The following is a 19,089-nucleotide window of genomic DNA, read 5'->3' as shown; positions in this document are numbered from 1 at the left end:
TCAGTCTTCATGCAGCCCTGAGTCAATTCTTCTGCCCGGGAGGAACCAAGCCGCTGCCAGCAGTGAGAGGTAGGTAGCAATTCCCTGGCTAAGATAAACATACCCAGCCAGGTATTACAGCCCACTCATGTTCCCTCGTCACTCCCCGCGTTAGAGGAATAGAACTTCCACATACTTCTTCCACCCATTACCTCTTTGAAGCCCTCCTAGTTGTAACCCAAAATTTGAGAAACACTACTTTAAAAATAGCATGCAACAAATGATGAAGGACCTCCTTCCATCCCTCAAGAGCCAGTACCTGACCTTTCATTTACCATACTATATTTTTAGTAGTATAATTTCAGATACAATTACCTACACTCAGCTTCTTAAATCATGCATGAAATGCTTTTTCAGAGCCACATTAACAACTAGCTGCTCAGCTTGCTGGAATTAGAAACCAGATATGTTGTTTTATTTACAATATAAAATCAGACTGTGGTTTTGGTGTAGATTGCTATAATAAAGAGGAAAGGTCCCTTTGGTGTTCTTTAATTTATGACACACTGTAAAATGTCCAGGCATACTTTGCCTAGTAGCAGAATGAGGAAAAATAGTAACTCTTGGCTGGAGATTAAAAAAGTCTCACCCACCATGGATGTATTTTGAGATCCTGCACATTTGGGAGCAAATCAGCTACTTATCTGCTTCTGGGATCATGCTCATTTGTAACCACAGTGCAGGCTCTGTGGCTTTTAAGATTTTTTTTTGTTAGTCTGCCTAAATAAAATCACTCATATCAGATGAATGTCAGTACAGTGCCATTAAGATCACATTAAAGAGATCTTTAGGCTAACGTTTTTTGCCTTGAAGGATAAATTACATCCTGTTCAGATTTTTCTGATTCTTAATGTCTCAAAGCCTGCTTTTTAGGCACACTAGAAACTAAAAATAGTCAAGTGCTGTGAATTGCAGCTATATTGTGCTCATTATCCTGTTCATGTAAAGTCTTGTCATCATTCTGCTGGAGTGTTTCCTGGGGAGCTGCATAAACAAGCTATGACCTATGCCTTTCTATAGCTTGTGATCAGACTGTTTAATCTCTGCTTATCAGTCAGGAACATTCAAAATTGCTATTTCACAGCAAAGCCTTTAGTAGAAGTACAGCACCTGATTAACTTTAATCAACTGCATCAGTAAACAGAAATATTACTAGTGAATCACAGAGTGATGCAAAGACCTCTTACATCATCTCTCTCCTCTCACTGACAGAACAGGATTCCTTGTTGTTGTATAAAAGCTTCATCTGTCTGACTAGGGCAACTGTGGTAAATCCTATTCACTCAAGATCACAGTCAGCCTATACGAGCTCTCCCTGGGAGAAAGATTTCCCTTCATTCTTCCTATCTTTTCCTGCTCTTCATTTCTTCCTATTAATTTCTTTATGTAGGTATCTCAAGATACCGCCTCCCAGACAGCCACACAGAAAAATATTTCTTGATTATTACCCTTAGTCCTTTTTAGCTGAACAGTATATATTCAGGAACTGCAATTTCCATACAACATGCAATAAAATAGCTGGTAAGAGACAAGTGAAAAGAAATAGACCAATCCATCAGAAGTGCCAGGTGACCAGCTACTATATTTTCTTGAAAAGAAAGGAAGTTCTTCAATAAAACTCCTCAATCCCTTCCCTTGTAACACGAGCCTATTTTTATTATTATATTTCCAAAATCCTTTCATTTTTGCAAGCCGGGTTTTTTGTGGGGTTTTGATAATTTTTTTTTTCCTGAAACTGAATACAGTCCATTATGTCAGTGCTGGACAAAGAGACATTAGTTGAATCAATTGTTCATCATATTAGAGACATACATGCACAGGAAAATCGCTTGCCTCCTCCTTTATACGAGGAATTTCCTTAAGCATGCTAGATTTGTATTGGCTTGGCTTTGCTGAACATTATGTTGCAAACTCATCCAGTGTCTGTTTCTCCATCACTAAGAATTCTTTGTTTCCTTCATACTTTGAAAGAGGTGATGGTCTGCATTTCCCAAACAATACAGATAAAAAGGAAAGGGAGAACCGTTCTGACAGAAGAGGATGCAGCAGGGACCTGTTAGATAAAATTGTGAAAGAAAGGTAGACCAAAATATTAAGGAAGGTTGGGGTGGTGCTAGGAGATCCAGTGATGGTCCCTTGGGGGTTCGTTAGAGGTGCCATTGTGTGGGGCACTCAGACCTAGCCTGAGCTAGCGTGTACTCTGGGAACAATCTATATGACTTAATGGATTTCTCCCATCTTTTATTCATGACTGTTTAGTCCATGACTGGGGCCTTTCATTCTATGGGAAAAACATGTGTGCACAGCCTAAGAGTGGATGCTTGCCTGCGTGTTTTTAAAGGGCTCCTAGTTGCCTGCCAAATTGCTTTATCTTTTTGGTTTCATGTATTTTTGCAAATCATACAAAACATTTGGAAGTGACTCACCCAAACATTTCAAAACCCATCCAGAAAAATTGGAAAGGGAAGGTGTTTACTCCCTAGCTGACAGCCTTTGTGTGTCACATCCCAGCCTGCAGTGGGTGTTCTCAGCTATCATCAAGATGCTCTCATAGCAGCTGAACATACATCTTCCTTTGCTTTGTTTTATCTCATGGAACTTGACAAACTGCAGCATAAATTATCTGAGTTTTTTTACAAAAATCTCATGTAAGTCCTGCATTTGCTGCTTCTAAATATTTCTGCAACGTTTTGAGGAATCCTGTTGGCCTATGGGAAAAACAAACAAACAAACAAACACACACAGAGTTAGATTTACCCACTGACTTTCCGTCTTCCCCTCTATTCCTGCCTGTGTCTGTACCCTGACTGTTCTTCCTCACCTGGAGGCCCAGTCACAGTGGATTTAGTTCAGTCTGCAAAGTAAGAAAATTAGCTTGTTTAAAGCTGACAGGTGAGTTTAGAAGTGGCCTACCGTACTTAGAAACCACATGCCTCAGGAAAGAGATCACTTCTGCCTATCCATGTAGAAAAATACAGACCATATTTGTAAAAATAACCGTTCTCTCCACATGCACCCAAAATAGTTCTGGCAGTCTCTGGCTCTGAATTTCACCTCTCGATCTCCTAATTTTGTTCCCATCCCAGCAGTAATGGTTACTGCCTCTGAAGCTGGAGATGATTGTCTTTCATATAAAACACAGAAAACCTATTATGGCCATTTTAAAGATGAATATGGATCAAGCTTGGAAAACACTGACTGCTGTGGGGTTTTTTAACCTTAGTTTTCTGATCTACACTACAACCTTTTTGACACCAAAGCAGAGAAGGTAGAAAATATCACATTAGAACAAAAACAGGGCTCTTCCCGTATTTCAGTCCTGCCACTGTTTGGTCCATGAGACACATATTTTTCATAAATGATGATATACTCTTTGGAGTGGTTGAGGCAACAGAAGAATTTTGTAATTTATTTTCTAAACACCTTTTGGAAAATTATCTTTTCTACAGGTGGAGAAATCAGCTTTTGTGTTTTTCTTTCTTTCTATTTTTTTTCCTCAGCCACTCAGCCTCTCCTCAGCATCTGTGTAGTTTCAAAGAATGTAATCCCTGCCCTTCACTGAGAAATTGAAACCTTTGCTGTATTAGCAATCTACTGACACAGTCTTAATGGTATGCATCTTTTCCTTCTTGCTCAGCGATAATGTCATCATCCATTTTACTCTTAACACTGAGGAATGAAGAGTGGCTATCTGAAATACCTCACTGTTGCAAAGGGAAAGGATCTGTTACCAGATGTAATGCTAGATGTAGCTTTTTTCTGTATTTTACGGAATATCAAGAGCATGACAAAGGTGTAAGATCAAGATCAGCCATTTAATTACTTGGGGTATACATAGCTAGTGGTAACACAAATAAATTTTGAAATTCTGAACTCGTAAATTCAATCTCCCTACCCACATCAATGAATGATACATTGGAAGATATTCAGTGACCTAAACACAGACATTTAGTGCCATTTTAGCTATCAGCTATCCAAGGCATGTACATAAGCAATCTCAGAAACTTTTAGAGCAGCAGCTGGTAGGCCAAAACAGATTGATGCCTACAGTAGGCATATGAATCACTGCCACACTGGGGCATCCTCACATTGTTGAGGAACACTTAGGAGGAAAAAAAGTAATAAAGAATTACATCCCTTTCCCATTCTGACATAATCAACATGTGGATTCGTTTAGCATGTTAATAGGCAAACACTTTGAATTACCTACCGTCTCACAGACCTGGAAATTAGGAGGGCAAAACCGAATTTAGTAAAATCCTACCTTTCTAATTCATCACCAGGACATAGTGGTTTCATGCTTATCAGTTGTACTAATAAAACTTTTTAAAATTTAAAGTTAGTTGTATCACCAAAGCATCTGGAATGCAGAAGCAACTTACATTTTTATGTGCAAAAACCTGCCAATCTTATCTCACTAAAGAAAATGCAATGCTTTTGTCCACATCAGTTCCAGCCTCTGGTGCTTGACTTTCAATAACCATTCTGATCAATTATCCCAAACATTCAGCTAGGCTGCATCCTGCTTGTAAGTGTTCTGTGAGCAAAAGACCTTGGGAATCATCCGTTTGCTGCTGCCGGTGGCATCTTGCCTGTTCCCCTCTCTGTGACAGAGGATAAGAAAATCGACCAGAAAGCTTTTATAGTGAGGTGCAGGCTGTTTGCCAGCACCACTGGGTGTTACAGCGACGGGTCCAGGCTGCCTTAGGCAGACACGAAAGCCAGTTACAGTGAGCACAGCACTGCAGCTCTGCTGGAACCGCTGGCACTCAGCTCTGTTTTCTATGCTAATTCTTCCTCCAAGTCTCTGGCCTGGTGAGGGAGGAAGAACATTTCTGAAGAGAGATTTTTTGAAGCAAAGACTTTTAAACCTGGTTGTGATCCCTCAAGCATATGTTTTGCATGTATCTGGGTAGCATCAGCTAGCTGGAACAGTGCTGGATGTTTTTCACAGATGATGCATCCACTTCTCCCATAGAAGCTCTGCCATAACTGCTCCCCTCTTATCTCCTATTTCTCATTCTGAAGAGTCTTTCTGTTTACAGATGAGGTAATGGGTCAAAGACAAACTTGCTGACCAGGCCAAAAATTTTGTGGACAGTTCTGCACAGTTTTACAAACTGGATGATCTGTGACTCAAAAGCTGAGAGAACTGAGTGGAAAGGCTCATCTGGGATATATGCACAATATAAACCCTCATATTAGCTGTTGTAAGTGATTAAATCATTCAAACTATCTATCCAAGGGCAGATATTACTCTAAATAAAATTAAAATATGGGCACATTCCAGGTAGTGTATTGAGAATCTGCATCTCCCCCATGAAGTGAATGAAGCTGAGAACTCCTACCACTCACCAAGGTCTGGGCTTATAGGGGAATCAGGCAGTTTTCTTTCTTCAAATATATATAAACACACACATACACACATGTACACACTGGAACCAAATTCCCACTGAAATCAGCTTGCTGGAATAGATACAGTAAGAGTTTTTTAAAAAAAGTATTGTATTTTATAGAGTCCTGATCTTTAGAAAACCTTCCTCTCACTTCTTCCAATAAACCTGCTTCTTTTATACATTTCCTCCTGGCCAAATGTCTGTATTATCAATAAAAGAGGTATTTTATTTTAAAAACACATGCAATTTACCTGATAGTTTAAATTGCCTTTGAAAAAACTTTTGCTTCAAAGAAGTGCATAATAATTATTCCACACCCATCAATAATAACTTCACTTTCTCTGAAAAAGCAGTGGTACAGCATTTTTCTTTGGCTTTATGCCAAAAGCAGAGGCATTCATTAAGGTTTTACTGCATTTTTTTTTTTTTAAACAGTCTGATTTACCTGAAATACCAACATGATCTTTGCCAGAAAGGTCATTTACTTAAGGGTTTTTTTTGTACAGTACATTTTCCTTGAGGTCTTACACACAGAATGACCGTTCTTTGAAGTCATGCAGCCACTGACCATGTGTGCCAGACTCTGCAGATCACAGGTATATTCTGACATCTGGGTCCCAACAGATGCTAGGTAAGGTCAGGTCTTCAGAATCTTTCTTTGTATTTAGTGTAATGCTGGCATAATATTTTGCTTTCATCCCCTTGATTCACTTAGCAGACTTTCCCCATTGCTTTGATTAGTTTCGCGAAAGCCCCCTCTTCTTTTTGAATCTATGTTTATCATGATTTATTCCATTTATTTGGATTCTGCTGTCTGCTGAAAGCCACTGACTTATGTTGAGGAAGAAAAGAATACATACAATGTCACGTCAGGCAAAATGCTAGCATAATTTCATTCAGTTTCATAGTCTTCTTTTAGGTACCGAAAAGGGAACTAGAAACATATGGTCACTTCCTCTGCCTACTGCAGTGGAAGTGTGCAATGTCCACAAAATGGAAAAATTAAGGTATCTAGGGTATAACATGATCCTTATGGGTCCCTTCCAACTTGAGATATTCTATAATTCTATTGCCTCCTGCATCAACTTCATTTTCAGTCCCAGGCTAAAAATAAAATGTAAAGTAGTAAATGTAGACTAATTTTGGGTCCTATTACCTATATTTCATTTTTTACTAGACATTTCCTGCTTTTTCTGTCTTCCCAAATATGTCAAAATAGATTCAAAGAAATGTAGCTCACTTGATGTACTCACAGCAGTACTCTGGTCCTTTCTGACCTAGTAGAGCCAGACTCAGCCAGACAAGCTGCTGGGCAGCACCAACAGACAGTCATGGGCCAGCACATGTAATGCCAGGGCACATGGGATAGCAGCAGAACTTCCAAAACCAGATAAGAAATTGAGTTGCCAAGTACCTGAGATGGTAGTTATGAAGACATCCACAGCAGAACTGCAGCAGGGGTACTGTGGTGCTTGAGCAAGAGGAGGTTTTGAGCAGAGGTGAGTGGTGAGAGAGGACTGGAAAAAGTAGGAAAAAAAAAAACCCTATCTGTGCTCAGGTGTGCTGGTGCCATCCCCTTACTGCTGCCTATCTCCACCCTCTTTTTTCTCTCGCAAAGAAGTCAGCATAGACCAGCTCTGGCATATCATTGCTGAAGTTAGAACTGCTTAAGTTTATTTCTAAACTTTCTGTTTTTCAAGACTGTATCGTAGATACTGTCCATGCCACCTCATCAAATCAAGCAGGAGAAGGAGCATGTATTACCAACCTGAAATGGCACAGGCACTGAGCAACCCCACACAACTGCTAGAAATGAACCCTTCTGGTCCAAGCAGGGAGAATGAGTGGAATCCCATGGAAAAGTTTTTTGTTTTTCTTTTACTGCCTTTGCAGGAGCAGATTTCATTCCAAAGTGAGCCACTCACCTCCTCTACATAATTATGACTAAATCTTGATGGAAATGAGGAACCTGCAGTCCTGGTTGCTCTCTTGTGAAGCACTGAGTCACGTAATGGGGTTGACCCAACGTGCTAGAGATTATCCCACCGATAAAATGTAGCTAACTACTCTCTAGTTCCCCACTTAAATATGAGGCCCTTCATTTTAATTAAGGTTGAGTCAAAAAAAATATTTTCATATCCCTGTATGCAGACTTCAGCATCTGAGACCATTTTACTGAGTGTTTGAAACTTCTTTTGATTTACAGGTTCATGGATGAATCAGAATGATTCATGCCAGCTAGTCTGCATGGTCATAACTTAGTGCTGTCTTGACTCATACAACTGAAAAAGTGCAACAGAAACAACAGCAGAGTGAAAGGGTGGGGAGTCAGCAGCAGGTGAAGATGCCTAATTTTAGAAATCTACATGTGAGCTTGGTGTCAGTACTGCAATTGTTATTGTCATCAAAGATCTCGACCTACAGTCAGTGAAGTCTGGAGAGTGATTCAGAAATTGGAGTCTGGTCTAGTGTAAACAGCACCAGTTGAGGAGGACTTCTAGGTGACCAGAGATAGCCCTTCAGTGGTGAAGGAATCTGGTCATATCATCCACACACAAAGTTATCAAGCACCATTGAATTTTTCTGATGACTAGGACAAATTTTCTAACTACCAGCCTAATCATGGTTGGTCAGTGATTATTTATCTTCCAAAGTAGGAAAATCCAGATCATGCAGTGATAGAATGACAGGACTTAAGGGCTTGCCCCTCACATCATGCAGTCACTTAGGTCCAGTTCAGTACTGTTTTGACAGCTACAGAAGTTTCAGGCTCTGATCTGTCAGTTTTTTCTGGATGAGTTCCTGCTGTAATACTATTGCCTTGCACTGCATGGAGTGACCACACATTCTTCATCAGAGCAGTGGAAAACCGTGCTGTTGCCTGTATTTACCTTCATCACTTTACCTCATCCTTTGAGCTTTCTTTGCACTGGCCAGTGACCATAATAACCATGTATGTCACTCTATGCTGTAGATAATGTTTGCACAGTGACATAGCTTGTGTAACATTATGTCCATTATCACATCTATTCTGCCTTTTCTGAATGTTCCAGATATAGTTAGATTTGCTTCTGTGTCAAAACATGTTACCAATTTCTTTTGCAAAACACTTGAAAGCACTGTACTTTTGGGGTTTTATTTTGGTTTGGAAGTTCCAGAAAGCAACGCGACATCCACTTTTTCTAAACCTAGCTATTCGTAAAGCCTAGCAAATGTTTTCTGCCTTAATCTATTCTTGAAAATCTGAAGTTCTGCTAAATTTTTCCTTAATGTTGTAAGTAATAACTTTCTTGTAAAAAAAAAAAAAAAAAAAGCACAGGACATGTCCTGCAGCTCAGCTTTCCAGTTGCAGAAGATCAGTATCTCTCAATATCTCTTCCCAGTATAATACAGTATCTCTAAAATAGGAACAAAGTGAAAGTTTTGAATCAATTTCTTCAGTGATAGCTGAAGATAGCCAACTGTCAAAATGGAGAATAAAATAAATGGAAGATGACCAAGACAGTTCTGAAACATGCTCTTAAAGTGCATTTTTACAGTTATTCTATTATTTCATTCTCTTTATGTTTTCATACCTTGAAATATTATACCAGTTGTTATATTCTTAAAGAAGTTATTTCAAGAATGGTTCACAGTCCGTTTATTGTTATTCTGTACAGAGATGTGATGAAATCAATGTACTCTGCACTGCAGGCATAATATAAAGCAGATGGTTTTTCCTCAAGCAATGAGTACATTAAAATCCAAACTATAATACAATGTATATAGTGCTTCTAGATTAAAGCTCTTGCATGCCAGATTTGTAGCTTTGATTCTCTCTGATTTTAGTGCTTAGTAGGATTTATTCCAGTGATTCTGCCCTTGGGCCAAAATGAATCAGCTTTTATCTTGGATGATCATATATTGGCTAAGCCCTGTAGCTTTTCTTTTAATAAACATGTAACTTTAACCTACCATTACTCGTACATAAAACATTACAAATCAAGCTTGCACACAACACTATAGCCAAAACAGAATCCATTAGAGTTCAAAATGGGGTTCATTTACAGAATGAACACTTCTAATGCGTGTCCTTTTAATTTCTCTGATTGCCTTCTAGTCAGCTTTCTTATAATCAAATTCATTCTTGCCCAAACTTAAGCTTATTTGTGGGCACCATAGAAAAGCATGTTGAGGCTCCTGCCTGCAGAGTGAAAAATCTTCATAGAGTTGTGATTTCTGACTAGAAAATGACATTGTCATGTCTGCAAAGTGACTCTCTGATTTTCTCACCTTCCTTGGTAGCATGAGCAGCAACTTTCAAAAAATGTTTATGTACCTATTTGGCTTATTTTCTTAAAGCTCTTTGTTTTTCAAGACTTCCAGGACTTTGCTCATACTCCAAAAGATTAAATTTCCTGAAGCTGGAATTATTCTTTTCCCAACTCTCCAAAAATATATTTTGTACTTTGAAAATAGTCAAGCAGATCCTCTTGTCCAACATATTCTTTTAGCACTGTTCAAAAGCAAAAGCAATCATCTGTCTCTAAGGCTCCTACTGTGATGCTTGCAAGAGACATATCAGTTAGAGAGTTAGCTTGATAAGCTCTCCTCTTTTTGGTCCTCAGTGCGCATGATGTGACAGGAACATAAAAGCAAGAGGGCAAGTTGCCAGTCTGCTCTAGAACATGTTGGTTTTCTCAGCACATGGGAAATTCCCACAGGTTCATATTCAGGCTGTAACTGGAGGGTGGAGGGTCATAAGCAATCCTTGCCACCAGTGATGTTTTCACTGATTCTTTGAAAGCATCCTGAGATCTCTGGGAATATGGACTGGTTTTGATTGGGAAGATATTTACAGAATGTGAAGCTAGAAGAGAATAATTGAGTATCAAGCATGCAGCCCAATCTGCTGTCCAAAATTTAGGTGATTAGTTCCAGGACAATTAGAAAATAATTCCCTCTCACCCCAAATTGTTTTTACATATCTGCCGAGAATACTCAAAGAAGCAGGAGGAGTCTGACCTGAGATATCTTTGTGGCATCAACTATATGCTCCAGTTTCACAAATTTAGCTCATTAACTCAGCTATTGCCTGAGCAGTCCCACAGAGAAGCTCTCGGTAGGAGGAATAACATCTAGATAGGGCTGAGCAATTCAAGACAAGGTGGAAAAAATGTTTCAGGCAGCCAGTCTATTGTGTTGAAGGCTATATTTCACTCAGGCAAGAGTCCTGCACCTATTTGCACAGGGAAGTGCACTGTTCCTGCCCTCCCACCAGATGTTCCTCTCTGCCACTAGTTTTGTAGATCTACTTAGATTCACTACAGGGTGTCATTCCCACAACTAGAACATCAGCTCCTCGACAAGACTACCTCAAGCACCGTGCAACACAGTAAAAGAGAAATACTGTCATTCATACAAATAAATTAGAGGGGGTTTCCCTCCCGCCTTTTTCTCCTACATGCAAAGCAGAGACCTACTTATCATTTCCCGTAAGTCTTACAGTTCTGAGGTTTGTATTGACTCAGAGCAAAGTCATTTACACTAATAAAGAAAGAAGGCAAAGTTTTATCTCTAAATTTAATGCAGATTTTTTTCTGACTGGTTCAAATTCAGAGACAAGCAGTATAAGGTTCTCACGGAGTGTTAATATAACTTGCTTATAAAAGGGCAGGAATAGTGCAGAAGGTGAAAATAAAGCAGTCTTCCTACACTCTCTGGTTTCATGGTAAGATCATCCAGCGTGTGACTTACTGTACATTTCCTGCAGTCTCTAAAGACGTTCAGCAGGTCTGTAGCAGGTCTCAACAGGTCAAATAAAAAAGAATAATTATTTCAAACAATTTGTATATTTTACACGTTAATTTAGCATGGGTGACTTTCATGCTGTCTGTCCTTCAGATGTTCCCACAGCAAGCTTTCCAAACCTGTCCTCCAGGGGAATATTTCTAGAGGTGAGAAGTAAGTGCACAGTTCCGAACACTAAACTCCTACCTGATGTGCTGGGACAGCCTGCAAAGCCCCTGACGACAGTGAGATTTACCGGCCTGTGGAACTGAAACTGCTGTTTCATTTCACTTAGAAAACAGACTTCAGAAGATCTTTATCGAGGACAATAAAAACTTTTGGTTACTACTGACCTGGGCTGGTTCAAGCCAGCTATAGAAAGATGAAAGACATTGTCTTGCAGTACTTATCTACTGAAACCTTCCAGTCTTTCTTAGCTCTGTATTGAAATATGATCGTTTTTAATCACCATATTGTTAGAACTTGTTCACCCTGCCACAATTAGTGCAACGAGAATGCATCTGCACAGCAAATTGTTTGATCATTATTTCATTTTAAATGGGGGATATAAAATTACTGCAGTGCAGAAACTCCCATTTTTTTCATTGAAGAACTCATTGTTCTCTGTGAGATTAACTATGACTCTCCCATATTCTTGCCAACATTTTCTTCTCCAGTCAGAACAGTATTTTTTTTGTGACCGGTAGGAATTCTGTTAACCTACATTGAGCATTTGGCTTCAAAGGGGTAATAACAAATAGGATGAATAACTGACATCTGCCTGCACTAATAAATCCCACATCTAATGCTATTTTAGCTAGAACAGTATTATCTTCCTAATAGATGGAATTCACTTCTTCACAAAAAAAAAGATTGCTTTTTTTTGTTTTTTAGAATGTCAGGTGGAATAAAATGTAGGATTATGTATTCCGATCTTGTTTGGGCTTTTTTTGCCATGTACAGTTTGTTTCCAAACAATTCAGAAATATGACTTTTGGACAAAGTTGTCTGTTTAGTACAAACCTATATTAGAAAATGATAGAAAATAAATGTTTTTTCTATTTTTGAAAATTTCAACAGCTGTTTAAATCAGTTCAATCCTCCTTCTCACAAAGGAATCATTTTTTAAGAAGAAAAAACAATCACAACAGAGAGAAATATGAAGTACAGCATGGAAGACATGCTTGTTACAGAGGTTACATTTGAGAACATGATGGTACGACTGCCTGTCAGTGGTAGGGCATGGTCCTTCTCTCATTTGTACTGGTATAAATCAAAGGTAACAACTGTGTAATCAAGGATATTATAGAGAAAAATAAAATTCCAGTGATATTAGCCAATGTTATGTTATCCACACGTATGTATGTATACATATATAAATATATTTTTATAGCTTCCATTGTCATTTTGCTGAAAAATGGTCACGGAGGTAATTTTAATTTTATCCCACCACGCAGGCAATGTAATGATTCTGTGGGGCAGTAATGGTCCCATTTGGAAATATATTGTGGTTTAGTGCTGAGTGCATTAATTATATTTTTTTTTCATTTGATTTTCATTGTTTTACTATGTAGTTAAACATGTATTTGAATTACAGTACAGCTTAGTTATGGTGGCTTCTATATTCAGGGAAAACAAGGATAAATAAAACTCAAAATAAAATAAAACCATATGCCAAGTATAAATGCTTTGAACCTTTGCAACAACAGAGGAAGTGAAATGTGAATTCTTTCCTGTCAAAACATTTGGAGAAAGTATGAAATCTGGGAACTGGCTGGGCTCTGCACCCTGTTTGTTTACCAGAACAAACACATAATTGCACCAGGTTGCGCAATACAGTGTCACGCGTTACCTGCAGTTGCTTCAAAGAGAAGACTTTCAGGCAGGAAACACAATAAATAAATTAAAAAAATCCAGAAAATCTGCAGTTCCCGCTTAAAAATCATCCCTTTCCTCAGGAACGAGTGCTTGCTCCACAGCTCTGGGGAAGAGCGGCAGCTGTTGCCGGGAGTGGAAGATCGTGGAGGGATCCTGACTGCAGCCTCGGAGAGAACCGGGAGGTGTTTGGGAATGACCGGGGGCAGGTGGGGCGCAGGTGGGGTGTGTGGCCGGCACCGGGGAAGGCCCTGGGCAGGGACACGGAGGGGGAAGGCCAGGTTCGGCCAAGGTCCGCCCAGGCAGGACTGGGACCTGCCAGGGTGCACCGGGCCTGCGAGTCAGAAGAGGAGGGAAGGTTCAGGGGCCAGATAAAGGGATGGAGTCAACAAGAGGTGAAATAAAGGAATATAAGCAGACAGAGAGGTGAAGATCCATTTTAGAAAGAGAAGGGATGTTTCTATGCACCAGTTAATGCACTCTAAGTGGGTCGGATACAACCAGACCCTGGATTCAAGTGAGGGATCTCAAGCAGAATTTGGGTGGTGAATGCAAAATTAAGACACTGAATACCACCGCACAGCTGCCATGTAAGCCTGCAGGCACCTAAACCCCAGAGACATTTTCCTCTTTGGCTGCAGTGTTTCCCGGGTGCTGGGGTTCCCATCTCAGCACACTCCCAGAACGGGCCGATTCTGACAGGGCTGAGCAGCTGGGGAACCAGGCATTCCTCTGCCTAAATCCCCGAAGGGCCGTGATCGGAGAGGCATTTGCAAAGCACGCTGAATGCACTCGTGGCTGCCACTTTCCTTCAAACTCCGCCACGAGCAGAGGGGCCCCTTTGCAACACTCACGGGGTTAAAGCGCTTGCCTGGGCTGCAAAGGAACACCTTTGTTTCCACAGTGGCTATCTCCGGGATCTGGGAACCAAGCCTAGACCTAGACTAATCTTTCCTAGTCAGGCCAGCAGACAGGCTGTAGTCCCTGGAAGAGGTGTTGGAAATAAGTTTGCATCCAGTTCGTAGGAGTATGTGGGCTCCACCTGGTATCTGGTACAGATCTGGGGGAATTGCATGGCTGCGGGCGGAGACAGGGAGGAGGACGTTCTTGAGAAAGAGGGGGTGAACCAGCCCGGCAGCATGGCCTGCAAGCACTGCCAGCGTCTCTCTGGGCTGCTGGCCGTGCTGGCTCCCATCGCCAGGTGTCTGCTGGCCCCCATGCACTGCCAGGCAGCCACGATGCAGATGCTGGGGTGCTGGTAGCTAGATTAACATAAAAAAGGAGACCCTTAGTGTCAGAGCATAGCTGTATTGGCAGGGGCAGACCTTGGCAGCAAAGGCAAAGGTGCGGTTATGAGCCCTACCTGCTATTATGTCCCACACAAGCCAATTCCTATTGCTATTTATTTTTGCAGTAAAAACACCAAATAAACCTGACTGGTATTTTACACAATGTTGATTTATAGCTTCACCCTCTAAGAATCATTTCCTTTTTTATCTCTTCTTTATTGATTTTACTCCCCTCAGTGGCATACCATAGCTGAGAACACCCTAATATTTATTACATCCACATATCTTTATTAAACGTCAATGCATGGCTACAGTAACAGAAGGCAATAACAAAGGAATAGTGTTATAACAACCACTGTGTGTACAGTCACTGCAATAGCTGCTTGATTATGTTTATTAAGTGCATGCTTTACTTAACCACATATATAATTCAGTCTGCATTCCCCATGTGTCGTAGTCATTAAAACCTCTATCCTCACTCAAAATGTTGATACCTCAAGCTCTGAATTTCTCCACCGCACTTGGACCAGGCTTTCTTCATGGCCGGACTCCTCTCCATGTACTGTGTGCCTGCAGACGTGACCCCAGGCATACCTGGAGCCCATAATCCGGGGTACCTGCCCAGGCATGCTTGGAGGGTGAGCGCGCTGCCAGGCACAGCCAGGCAAGCTGCCTGCGAGACACGGCTATGGCGGGAGGAGGCTGGCACCTGGGCACCGCTCAGCCTCAGCTCACTCTCATGGCTATCATGGAGATAGTATTTTTCCACTAGAAAAATATTTCTCTACTTCCTCTCGACTCACGAGTTAGACTATGCAGAATGGGAGCCCATTCTCTTTGACAAGGTCTTTAATAAGTTAGTCATTTATTTCCTTGTACTTTCACCAGTCTTTCTGTCCTGAGATAAAAGTGAACAAAGAACTTTTTTATCCCTTTTAAAAGCTGTCAGTTTTTTTCTTGCTCAAGCTACAGTTCCACTGATAGTGATAATCAAGTAGGAGAAAAAGAGGGTGAAAAAGGCACTGAGATGGGTTTAAATGGCGGCTCGCCATTTTATTTGTAAAGGCAAGGAAACACAGAAATCTGTGAAACATTCCTCAGACTAAATTTATGTATCCCAAGTTAGGGATTTCCACTGGGACCATGCTTGGCAGTGAAGAGGTCTGGCCCATGGAGACCTGACAGAGTTCACACCTCTGCTATAACCTTTGAACTGAAACATCTTATTTTTCCCATAGTAATCCTTGGAATCTCACCACATTTGGATTCATTTTGAGCAAAATAGACAAGGAGTCTCCCCATCACCACCCAGCACACTGAGTGCAAGATAAATCCTGATTTAAAGACATGAGAGGTAATAAGAACACAACTGTAAGAGCTGAAAGTACAGATGAGAACAACATATATGATCCATCAACACCTCAGTGGTAACCCCAGGCCACCTTCCAGGTCTTCAGGCAAAGTAGGACTGTGGTACAACTCTGATGGCCCCAGTGTCCATATGTGTAAAACTACTCAACAGTGTTCTCAACCCCAAGTAAGTGTTAAGCTCCAGCTCCATCCTGACACTATCCCTCATCATACCTCTCTGTATATTCAGTGTCCTGAAAAAAATAACCTAAGATATGTGCTATGGACACTGTGAACCTTCCTCAGTATAAAACCTGTTTCTGTTGCTGCTGCTGCAATCCCATCAGAATCAGCCCCCACCACACACCCCTCATGTCATTTCCCCTTGAATTCCTTTGCTCTATTCACTCCCTCCATTTACCGCTTCTGTATGTGTCTTGGCATTAGACACTACACAAAATAAAAAAAGATTAAGGAATTTCATTCTATTTACTCAATAAATCTCAGAAAGGGATAGGAAACCTTCTTTAAGGAGAGGTAAAAGGACTATAGATTGAGTTATTAAGGAATCAAAAACTGTAATAATAATGCATAAAGGACAACAGCTCCTGGGGCAGTATAGTATATTATTATTAATTTTATTATGTTATAATACATAACCTTCCTGATATCATAGGATTGACTCAAATTAAACCAGCTGCGAGTCCACCTACACTGTTTAAGGGGCTTTAAAAAGGTACATAAAAGTCTAACTGTATGAGATGTCTGTAATCCATTGACAAAACAAAAGTACAGTGAAAGTGTATGCCTGTGAGAAACACTGTACACGCTCTGCAGACAGCTTCCAAACCACAATATCTTAGCAGCTTTCATTTTCCAAAACAAAAAGCAATAAACTATATAATGCACTGTTACACTGCCAAAATAGTTTTAACTATTATGGTTAGATAAGCACAAACACATCCAAATGAATAAGGATTGGGGCTTTTTTTTTTTTTTTGTATGTGTATATGCTTTAGAACAACCATATTCATTTTTGTCTTATCCACAGGGTGGAAGAATTACTAACACTATAGTACACCACAAGTAGGGTTTACAGCCAAAAACTTAGTCTATTGTATTGCAACTCAACTAGTTCTGTTTTGGCTATTAGGTTTTGTTTTGTGGGGTTTTTTCATCTCAAGAAAAATAATAGGGCTAGCCAGCTGCTCATTTGAGGCATGTCAATGATTTATTACTTGTTTTTAAAGTAAATGGAAAGAGAGAGGTGTCAGTTCAATTTGAAACATAATCTGAAGTGAGAGTGTGTATGTTAACCATTTTGGGTTTTGCCAAGCGTGATCTAAAAATGTGTCTGAAACATTGGTGGTGCCTATTCATTCTTTCAATCAGTAACACAGAACAGACCAGTTCATAAGATGCTACTGCTGGCAATCTGAGTCAAGGGAAAATACACTGTGATGGTTGGCACAGCAGCCTGGCCTGAGCTGACACATATAAAGTAACCAGAGTCAACGTGACTGTGGCATTTATTCCCAGTTCTACATTTGCACCTTGGACATAATGACACTGGTGTGTTTGAGGATTTCTGACAATCGCCTATGACTGAGTGGAGATGGGCACTCAGCTTGCCCTCATCTGGTGAATGTTATATTAATAATTCCTCTGTGATCTGGACCAGAACTCCAAGTTAATACTCTGTAATTATTAGTTACAGCTAAAAAAGTTCCCTTTTCATGTGAGACTGTGAGCTGAATAGTCCCATAAGTTTACATATGACATCCTATTAAACCTCACCAATAAAATTAATGCATTACACAGCTTGTCCACCTCAAAAATTGTTGTACTATACAGCAGTGGGAAGACTCACCTCACACTCCTGTCTCCCATCACCAAACTTATTCTCTCATCAAAGGCATTTTCCCCCTTTACTTTAGATCACCACATTTGACTGAAAAGTTGCCTGACCTTGAACTTCACCAAGCCGTGACTCTTCTCAGCTACACAGGATTCGGGGGAGCAACTGAAAGAGCAACTTAGTACTTTTAATCTTGTTCATCCATGGGCACTGCTAGCAATCACCAAGTTCAACTACTGATGCTTAATTGACCTTACAGCTCCGACTGACTCCTTCCCTGTGCCCACACAGTTGGTGTTTTAGAGCTGTGAATGGTGTCACAAACCAGCGTGCAGAACTCTGTCGCAGACAGTAACATGCAAGGTAGAAACACTACAGCTTGATTTTCAAAAATTGTCTAAAATTATCATTAAGGAACACCTTTTTTTTTTTTTTTCTATATCCAAAATACAGGATTGCACAGTGCCATGTTTTCAACTGAAAGCAACACATTCAGGGGAAGCTTGAGGATTCAGCAAGGGCACGTCAAATGAAAAAGGAAAATTGAAGGCCTTTCTATGATACTCTCCTTCATGTTTAAACTACTGTTTTCCTTATTTCCCATCTCTTCCCAAGGTTTTGTTGAGGCAGTTCTTGGTGGGTGGGAAGAACATCAGTAACATTTTCTAATAGCTGAGAACATTACACCATTACTGGGGTGGCAGAAGCTGACATGCGCACCTACTAACCATTACCCTGATTTTGCATCTTCTCAGCTGCCCCTGTTCTGCTCATATCCATGATCTATTAAGACAGCATGATGTGAAACAAGGAGCTTTTCCCTGGCGCAGGTTAATGCTTCATGCTGTCATACCTGGCATTTTTGTTAATGGATTGTGGCTGGAGATCCCAGAAAGACAGTGCTACATAGGGGTCATGCACTTCTCATTTTCCTGCCTACCATAGAGGTCTCCGCACAAAACTTAACTAATAGTTAGCATGACATTTCTGGAAGGAAGTAACTCTGTAACAAAACATCTTTTAGTCATAATATAAATAAGCTTTAGGATCTTTAGGTGTCTGCATTCCACCGCAAGCTGGATCTTTAACTCCCCTAACCTCTGCAAAAATCCTAGGCTTTTTTCATGCGATAATCAACATCATCTCTGTCCTTCCAAAATTTGCAACTAAGCTCCTTAATTCAGCATTAGCTCTTACTAATGCAAATGAAGACACTAGGGAACCCAACCAAATTTGAATCTGGTCCATGTGATAAATTCATGAGTGATCTTAAACTGTTTATCAGAAGATTGCTGCCAGTGTAATTTCTTAGAAATTGAATCCAGCTATTAGCAGTAGGCATTAATTTCCTATGAAAATAATCTGAGTTTATAGGCCAAAATGTTGGGGTTTAAGAACAAGCTAAACACGGTTCCAATACATTTTATGTTCTTTTAAATTGCTTGATCTCAGACTTGGTATTGTGAGTTCTAGAAACAACTACATATTTAAAGATCTTTCTTCAATTATTGAA

The sequence above is a fragment of the Grus americana genome, chromosome 2 (genome assembly GCF_028858705.1).
Source record: "Grus americana isolate bGruAme1 chromosome 2, bGruAme1.mat, whole genome shotgun sequence".
NCBI lineage: Eukaryota > Metazoa > Chordata > Aves > Gruiformes > Gruidae > Grus > Grus americana.
Note: the sequence above shows the minus strand (reverse complement) of the source record.